The 9,482-nt window shown below is 38.6% G+C and overlaps 4 non-coding genes across 4 annotated transcripts; all 4 read right to left on the bottom strand.

The window, feature by feature from the left end:
• LOC135045485 (U5 spliceosomal RNA) lies at nucleotides 1–116 on the bottom strand. The gene has a single exon (XR_010237926.1). It is a non-coding gene; the product is annotated as a U5 spliceosomal RNA (small nuclear RNA).
• Nucleotides 117–391: 275 nt separating this feature from the next.
• Nucleotides 392–507, bottom strand: LOC135045483 (U5 spliceosomal RNA). Its single transcript, XR_010237924.1, has one exon. It is a non-coding gene; the product is annotated as a U5 spliceosomal RNA (small nuclear RNA).
• Nucleotides 508–781: 274 nt separating this feature from the next.
• Nucleotides 782–898, bottom strand: LOC135045487 (U5 spliceosomal RNA). Its single transcript, XR_010237928.1, has one exon. It is a non-coding gene; the product is annotated as a U5 spliceosomal RNA (small nuclear RNA).
• Nucleotides 899–957: 59 nt separating this feature from the next.
• On the bottom strand, nucleotides 958–1,121 carry LOC135045510 (U1 spliceosomal RNA). Its single transcript, XR_010237950.1, has one exon. It is a non-coding gene; the product is annotated as a U1 spliceosomal RNA (small nuclear RNA).
• Between the last annotated feature and the right edge of the window lie 8,361 nt (nucleotides 1,122–9,482).

Below are 9,482 nucleotides of genomic sequence, written 5' to 3'. Positions count from 1 at the left end.
AACCCCAATAATATGGGGCATGCAAAAATTGAGATAAAACTCAGTTTTGCTCCTCTCCACGGAAATCTTTAATAAAAGGCGAAATATTTGTTAGTTCTGAAGAGAAACCAGAGCATGACCAAGATTCCACCTGTCGCCTGAGTGCCATGCCAGCAGTTCTCATTCAGCTCAAAGTGAGCACCCAATTTGAATGAAAGAAAGCAGATTTCTCACCAGGCTTCCCCTTGCTATAAACATGGTTTGTACTCTTTTCCATGTGCTCCCAGATCTTTCAAACAATTAGTGTGGTCAAGAAAGTTCTGTTTGAAAAGAAACAAACATTTACTGTCATTTCTATGCAAATGAGCTTACATTAAAGCACACTCGTTCTATCTTTAAACCAATAAAATAAAACCCCAATAAGATGGGGCATGCAAAAATTGAGATAAAACTCAGTTTTGCTCCTCTCCACGGAAATCTTTAGTAAAAGGCGAAAGATTTGTTCGTTCTGAAGAGAAACCACAGCATGACCAAGATTCTACCTGTCGCCTGAGTGCCATGCCAGCAGTCCTCATTCAGCTCAAAGTGAGCACCCAATTTGAAAGAAAGAAAGCAGATTTCTCACCAGGCTTCCCCTTGCTATAAACATGGTTTGTACTCTTTTCCATGTGCTCCCAGATCTTTCAAGCAATTAGTATAGTCAAGAAAGTTCTGTTTGAAAAGAAACAAACATTTACTGTCATTTCTACGCAAATGAGCTTACATTAAAGCACACTCGTTCTATCTTTAAACTGATAAAAGAAACCCCAATAAGACGGGGCATGCAAAAATTGAGATAAAACTCAGTTTTGCTCCTCTCCACGGAAATCTTTAGTAAAAGGCAAAAGATTTGTTCGTTCTGAAGAACTAGCACAAGGGAACTCTCAAAAGAAGAACAAGGCTCTGAAACAAAGAAATCTGACTTTTACCAGAGCTGACCAGAGGAAAACACAAACACAGTCCCCCACTACCACAAATAAAGCAGTCGAGTTTCCCACATTTGGGGAAATCACAGGGGTCAGCATACCCAGAATGCAATGAATGAACCTCACCCTGGGAGAATAATCTTCATGACCATGGTATCTCCTATGCAAAATAAGTATGATTTGGGATAGAGCTGGGGAGGGCCGCTGCTCAGGCACATCTCTGTCAAGTTAAGGAGATTCAACTGAGGCAGCACAAGGGAACTCTCATCTGGGGACAACAACTGCAGGGAGAACACATATTTTCAGATGAACATGGGAGGGCAGAAGGCTGCCTAATACTGAAGCACCCCCAAACAACAAACCAAATGCAACAACTAGTGCAAGCATTCCTGGGGGAAGGCCTGCCGCAGATGGATTTGCATATGGTGATGTCATCCAAGCAGTGGGTCAAAGTTGGCTTCAACCCTCGTCTGCATATGAAAACAGAAAAGGGGCGTGCAGGGCATGGTGGCCTTTTGCGGCGCTTGTCTGACCCCTAGTTTGCATTAAACACCTCCACCCTCCTTCGGTGTGGGGCTCATGTTGGCTATGCCCCAGCCCCTGAAGCATTCAAGCTGATTTTTCTCCCAAACGAAAGACACTAGAATGAAAATTTTAAAGCCTCCTGTTAGTGCTTCATCTACACGTTATAGCCCTGAATTTTCCAATGCCTATCTCTTTGCAAAAGAGAGATATCGGCAAGGAAAAGCTGTATTGTACCTTTGCATTTTTCTCCCAAACGAAAGACACTAGAATGAAAATTTTAAAGCCTCCTGTTAGTGCTTCATCTACACGTTATAGCCCTGAATTTTCCAATGCCTAGCTCTTTGCAAAAGAGAGATATTGGCAAGGAAAAGCTGTATTGTACCTTTGCATTTTTCTCCCAAACGAAAGACACTAGAATGAAAATTTTAAAGTCTACTGTTAGAGCTTCATCTACACGTTATAGCCCTGAATTTTCCAATGCCTAGCTCTTTGCAAAAGAGAGATATCGGCAAGGAAAAGCTGTATTGTACCTTTGCATTTTTCTCCCAAACGAAAGACACTAGAATGAAAATTTTAAAGCCTCCTGTTAGTGCTTCATATACACGTTATAGCCCTGAATTTTCCAATGCCTATCTCTTTGCAAAAGAGAGATATCGACAAGGAAAAGCTGTATTGTACCTTTGCATTTTTCTCCCAAACGAAGGACATTAGAATGAAAATTTTAAAGCCTCCTATTAGTGCTTCATCTACACGTTATAGCCCTGAATTTTCCAATGCCTAGCTCTTTGCAAAAGAGAGATATCGGCAAGGAAAAGCTGTATTGTACCTTTGCATTTTTCTCCCAAACGAAAGACACTAGAATGAAAATTTTAAAGCCTCCTGTTAGTGCTTCATCTACACGTTATAGCCCTGAATTTTCCAATGCCTATCTCTTTGCAAAAGAGAGATATCGGCAAGGAAAAGCTGTATTGTACCTTTGCATTTTTCTCCCAAACGAAGGACACTAGAATGAAAATTTTAAAGCCTCCTATTAGTGCTTCATCTACACGTTATAGCCCTGAATTTTCCAATGCCTATCTCTTTGCAAAAGAGAGATATCGGCAAGGAAAAGCTGTATTGTACCTTTGCATTTTTCTCCCAAACGAAGGACACTAGAATGAAAATTTTAAAGCCTCCTGTTAGTGCTTCATCTATACGTTATAGCCCTGAATTTTCAAATGCCTATCTCTTTGCAAAAGAGAGATATCGGCAAGGAAAAGCTGTATTGTACCTTTGCATTTTTCTCCCAAACGAAAGACACTAGAATGAAAATTTTAAAGCCTCCTGTTAGTGCTTCATCTACACGTTATAGCCCTGAATTTTCCAATGCCTATCTCTTTGCAAAAGAGAGATATCGGCAAGGAAAAGCTGTATTGTACCTTTGCATTTTTCTCCCAAACGAAGGACACTAGAATGAAAATGTAAAAGCCTCCTGTTAGTGCTTCATCTACACGGTATAGCCCTGAATTTTCCAATGCCTAGCTCTTTGCAAAAGAGAGATATTGGCAAGGAAAAGCTGTATTGTACCTTTGCATTTTTCTCCCAAACGAAGGACACTAGAATGAAAATTTTAAAGCCTCCTGTTAGTGCTTCATCTACACGTTATAGCCCTGAATATTCCAATGCCTATCTCTTTGCAAAAGAGAGATATCGGCAAGGAAAAACTGTATTGTACCTTTGCATTTTTCTCCCAAACGAAAGACACTAGAATGAAAATTTTAAAGCCTCCTGTTAGTGCTTCATCTACACGTTATAGCCCTGAATTTTCCAATGCCTAGCTCTTTGCAAAAGAGAGATATCGGCAAGGAAAAGCTGTATTGTACCTTTGCATTTTTCTCCCAAACGAAGGACACTAGAATGAAAATGTAAAAGCCTCCTGTTAGTGCTTCATCTACACGGTATAGCCCTGAATTTTCCAATGCCTAGCTCTTTGCAAAAGAGAGATATTGGCAAGGAAAAGCTGTATTGTACCTTTGCATTTTTCTCCCAAACGAAGGACACTAGAATGAAAATTTTAAAGCCTCCTGTTAGTGCTTCATCTACACGTTATAGCCCTGAATTTTCCAATGCCTATCTCTTTGCAAAAGAGAGATATCGGCAAGGAAAAACTGTATTGTACCTTTGCATTTTTCTCCCAAACGAAAGACACTAGAATGAAAATTTTAAAGCCTCCTGTTAGTGCTTCATCTACACGTTATAGCCCTGAATTTTCCAATGCCTAGCTCTTTGCAAAAGAGAGATATTGGCAAGGAAAAGCTGTATTGTACCTTTGCATTTTTCTCCCAAACGAAAGACACTAGAATGAAAATTTTAAAGCCTCCTGTTAGTGCTTCATCTACACGTTATAGCCCTGAATTTTCCAATGCCTAGCTCTTTGCAAAAGAGAGATATCGGCAAGGAAAAGCTGTATTGTACCTTTGCATTTTTCTCCCAAACGAAAGACACTAGAATGAAAATTTTAAAGCCTCCTGTTAGTGCTTCATCTACACGTTATAGCCCTGAATTTGTCCAATGCCTATCTCTTTGCAAAAGAGAGATATCGGCAAGGAAAAGCTGTATTGTACCTTTGCATTTTTCTCCCAAACGAAGGACACTAGAATGAAAATTTTAAAGCCTCCTGTTAGTGCTTCATCTACACGTTATAGCCCTGAATTTTCCAATGCCTATCTCTTTGCAAAAGAGAGATATCGGCAAGGAAAAGCTGTATTGTACCTTTGCATTTTTCTCCCAAACGAAAGACACTAGAATGAAAATTTTAAAGCCTCCTGTTAGTGCTTCATCTACATGTTATAGCCCTGCATTTTCCAATGCCTATCTCTTTGCAAAAGAGAGATATCGGCAAGGAAAAGCAGCATTGTACTTTTGCATTTTTCTCCCAAACGAAAGACACTAGAATGAAAAATTTAAAGCCTCCTGTTAGTGCTTCATATACACGTTATAGCCCTGAATTTTCCAATGCCTATCTCTTTGCAAAAGAGAGATATCGGCAAGGAAAAGCTGCATTGTACTTTTACATTTTTCTCCCAAACGAAAGACACTAGAATGAAAATTTTAAAGCCTCCTGTTAGTGCTTCATCTACACGTTATAGCCCTGAATTTTCCAATGCCTATCTCTTTGCAAAAGAGAGATATCGGCAAGGAAAAGCTGCATTGTACTTTTACATTTTTCTCCCAAACGAAAGACACTAGAATGAAAATTTTAAAGCCTCCTTTTAGTGCTTCATCTACACGTAATAGCCCTGAATTTTCCAATGCCTATCTCTTTGCAAAAGAGAGATATCGGCAAGGAAATGCTGTATTGTACCTTTGCATTTTTCTCCCAAACGAAAGACACTAGAATGAAAATTTTAAAGCCTCCTGTTAGTGCTTCATCTACACGTTATAGCCCTGAATTTTCCAATGCCTAGCTCTTTGCAAAAGAGAGATATTGGCAAGGAAAAGCTGTATTGTACCTTTGCATTTTTCTCCCAAACGAAGGACACTAGAATGAAAATTTTAAAGCCTCCTGTTAGTGCTTCATCTACACGTTATAGCCCTGAATTTTCCAATGCCTATCTCTTTGCAAAAGAGAGATATCGGCAAGGAAAAGCAGCATTGTACTTTTGCATTTTTCTCCCAAACGAAAGACACTAGAATGAAAATTTTAAAGCCTCCTGTTAGTGCTTTATCTACACGTTATAGCCCTGAATTTTCCAATGCCTAGCTCTTTGCAAAAGAGAGATATTGGCAAGGAAAAGCTGTATTGTACCTTTGCATTTTTCTCCCAAACGAAAGACACTAGAATGAAAATTTTAAAGTCTACTGTTAGTGCTTCATCTACACGTTATAGCCCTGAATTTTCCAATGCCTAGCTCTTTGCAAAAGAGAGATATCGGCAAGGAAAAGCTGTATTGTACCTTTGCATTTTTCTCCCAAACGAAAGACACTAGAATGAAAATTTTAAAGCCTCCTGTTAGTGCTTCATCTACACGTTATAGCCCTGAATTTTCCAATGCCTATTTCTTTGCAAAAGAGAGATATCGGCAAGGAAAAGCTGTATTGTACCTTTGCATTTTTCTCCCAAACGAAGGACACTAGAATGAAAATTTTAAAGCCTCCTATTAGTGCTTCATCTACACGTTATAGCCCTGAATTTTCCAATGCCTATCTCTTTGCAAAAGAGAGATATCGGCAAGGAAAAGCTGTATTGTACCTTTGCATTTTTCTCCCAAACGAAGGACACTAGAATGAAAATTTTAAAGCCTCCTTTTAGTGCTTCATCTACACGTTATAGCCCTGAATTTTCCAATGCCTATCTCTTAGCAAAAGAGAGATATCGGCAAGGAAAAGCTGTATTGTACCTTTGCATTTTTCTCCCAAACGAAAGACACTAGAATGAAAATTTTAAAGCCTCCTGTTAGTGCTTCATATACACGTTATAGCCCTGAATTTTCCAATGCCTATCTCTTTGCAAAAGAGAGATATCGGCAAGGAAAAGCTGCATTGTACTTTTACATTTTTCTCCCAAACGAAAGACACTAGAATGAAAATTTTAAAGCCTCCTGTTAGTGCTTCATCTACACGTTATAGCCCTGAATTTTCCAATGCCTATCTCTTTGCAAAAGAGAGATATCGGCAAGGAAAAGCTGCATTGTACTTTTACATTTTTCTCCCAAACGAAAGACACTAGAATGAAAATTTTAAAGCCTCCTTTTAGTGCTTCATCTACACGTAATAGCCCTGAATTTTCCAATGCCTATCTCTTTGCAAAAGAGAGATATCGGCAAGGAAATGCTGTATTGTACCTTTGCATTTTTCTCCCAAACGAAAGACACTAGAATGAAAATTTTAAAGCCTCCTGTTAGTGCTTCATCTACACGTTATAGCCCTGAATTTTCCAATGCCTAGCTCTTTGCAAAAGAGAGATATTGGCAAGGAAAAGCTGTATTGTACCTTTGCATTTTTCTCCCAAACGAAGGACACTAGAATGAAAATTTTAAAGCCTCCTGTTAGTGCTTCATCTACACGTTATAGCCCTGAATTTTCCAATGCCTATCTCTTTGCAAAAGAGAGATATCGGCAAGGAAAAGCTGTATTGTACCTTTGCATTTTTCTCCCAAACGAAGGACACTAGAATGAAAATTTTAAAGCCTCCTTTTAGTGCTTCATCTACACGTTATAGCCCTGAATTTTCCAATGCCTATCTCTTAGCAAAAGAGAGATATCGGCAAGGAAAAGCTGTATTGTACCTTTGCATTTTTCTCCCAAACGAAAGACACTAGAATGAAAATTTTAAAGTCTACTGTTAGTGCTTCATCTACACGTTATAGCCCTGAATTTTCAAATGCCTAGCTCTTTGCAAAAGAGAGATATCGGCAAGGAAAAGCTGTATTGTACCTTTGCATTTTTCTCCCAAACGAAAGACACTAGAATGAAAATTTTAAAGCCTCCTGTTAGTGCTTCATCTACACGTTATAGCCCTGAATTTTCCAATGCCTATCTCTTTGCAAAAGAGAGATATCGGCAAGGAAAAGCTGTATTGTACCTTTGCATTTTTCTCCCAAACGAAAGACACTAGAATGAAAATTTTAAAGCCTCCTGTTAGTGCTTCATATACACGTTATAGCCCTGAATTTTCCAATGCCTATCTCTTTGCAAAAGAGAGATATCGGCAAGGAAAAGCTGCATTGTACTTTTACATTTTTCTCCCAAACGAAAGACACTAGAATGAAAATTTTAAAGCCTCCTGTTAGTGCTTCATCTACACGTTATAGCCCTGAATTTTCCAATGCATATCTCTTTGCAAAAGAGAGATATCGGCAAGGAAAAGCTGCATTGTACTTTTACATTTTTCTCCCAAACGAAAGACACTAGAATGAAAATTTTAAAGCCTCCTTTTAGTGCTTCATCTACACGTAATACCCCTGAATTTTCCAATGCCTATCTCTTTGCAAAAGAGAGATATCGGCAAGGAAATGCTGTATTGTACCTTTGCATTTTTCTCCCAAACGAAAGACACTAGAATGAAAATTTTAAAGCCTCCTGTTAGTGCTTCATCTACACGTTATAGCCCTGAATTTTCCAATGCCTATCTCTTTGCAAAAGAGAGATATCGGCAAGGAAAAGCTGTATTGTACCTTTGCATTTTTCTCCCAAACGAAGGACACTAGAATGAAAATTTTAAAGCCTCCTTTTAGTGCTTCATCTACACGTTATAGCCCTGAATTTTCCAATGCCTATCTCTTAGCAAAAGAGAGATATCGGCAAGGAAAAGCTGTATTGTACCTTTGCATTTTTCTCCCAAACGAAAGACACTAGAATGAAAATTTTAAAGCCTCCTGTTAGTGCTTCATATACACGTTATAGCCCTGAATTTTCCAATGCCTATCTCTTTGCAAAAGAAAGATATCGGCAAGGAAAAGCTGCATTGTACTTTTGCATTTTTCTCCCAAACGAAAGACACTAGAATGAAAATTTTAAAGCCTCCTGTTTGTGCTTCATCTACACGTTATAGCCCTGAATTTTCCAATGCCTATCTCTTTGCAAAAGAGAGATATCGGCAAGGAAAAACTGTATTGTACCTTTGCATTTTTCTCCCAAACGAAAGACACTAGAATGAAAAATTTAAAGCCTCCTGTTAGTGCTTCATCTACACGTTATAGCCCTGAATTTTCCAATGCCTATCTCTTTGCAAAAGAGAGATATCGGCAAGGAAAAGCTGTATTGTACCTTTGCATTTTTCTCCCAAACGAAAGACACTAGAATGAAATTTTTAAAGCCTACTGTTAGTGCTTCATCTACACGTTATAGCCCTGCATTTTCCAATGCCTATCTCTTTGCAAAAGAGAGATATCGGCAAGGAAAAGCTGTATTGTACCTTTGCATTTTTCTCCCAAACGAAAGACACTAGAATGAAATTTTTAAAGCCTACTGTTAGTGCTTCATCTACACGTTATAGCCCTGCATTTTCCAATGCCTATCTCTTTGCAAAAGAGAGATATCGGCAAGGAAAAGCTGCATTGTACTTTTGCATTTTTCTCCCAAACGAAAGACACTAGAATGAAAATTTTAAAGCCTCCTGTTAGTGCTTCATCTACACGTTATAGCCCTGAATTTTCCAATGCCTAGCTCTTTGCAAAAGAGAGATATTGGTAAGGAAAAGCTGTATTGTACCTTTGCATTTTTCTCCCAAACGAAAGACACTAGAATGAAAATTTTAAAGCCTCCTGTTAGTGCTTCATATACACGTTATAGCCCTGAATTTTCCAATGCCTATCTCTTTTCAAAAGAGAGATATCGGCAAGGAAAAACTGTATTGTACCTTTGCATTTTTCTCCCAAACGAAGGACACTAGAATGAAAATTTAAAAGCCTCCTGTTAGTGCTTCATCTACACGTTATAGCCCTGCATTTTCCAATGCCTATCTCTTTGCAAAAGAGAGATAACGGCAAGGAAAAGCAGCATTGTACCTTTGCATTTTTCTCCCAAACGAAAGACACTAGAATGAAAATTGTAAAGCCTCCTGTTAGTGCTTCATCTACACGTTATAGCCCTGCATTTTCCAATGCCTAGCTCTTTGCAAAAGAGAGATATTGGCAAGGAAAAGCTGTATTGTACCTTTGCATTTTTCTCCCAAACGAAAGACACTAGAATGAAAATTTTAAAGCCTCCTGTTAGTGCTTCATCTGCACGTTATAGCCCTGCATTTTCCAATGCCTATCTCTTTGCAAAAGAGAGATATCGGCAAGGAAAAGCAGCATTGTACTTTTGCATTTTTCTCCCAAACGAAAGACACTAGAATGAAAATTTTAAAGCCTCCTGTTAGTGCTTCATCTACATGTTATAGCCCTGCATTTTCCAATGCCTATCTCTTTGCAAAAGAGAGATATCGGCAAGGAAAAGCAGCATTGTACTTTTGCATTTTTCTCCCAAACGAAAGACACTAGAATGAAAATTTTAAAGCCTCCTGTTAGTGCTTCATCTACACGTTATAGC

Source organism: Pseudophryne corroboree, unplaced genomic scaffold, assembly GCF_028390025.1.
Source record: "Pseudophryne corroboree isolate aPseCor3 unplaced genomic scaffold, aPseCor3.hap2 scaffold_909, whole genome shotgun sequence".
Taxonomy (NCBI): Eukaryota; Metazoa; Chordata; class Amphibia; order Anura; family Myobatrachidae; genus Pseudophryne; species Pseudophryne corroboree.
This window is presented reverse-complemented; position numbering and strand designations above follow the sequence as displayed.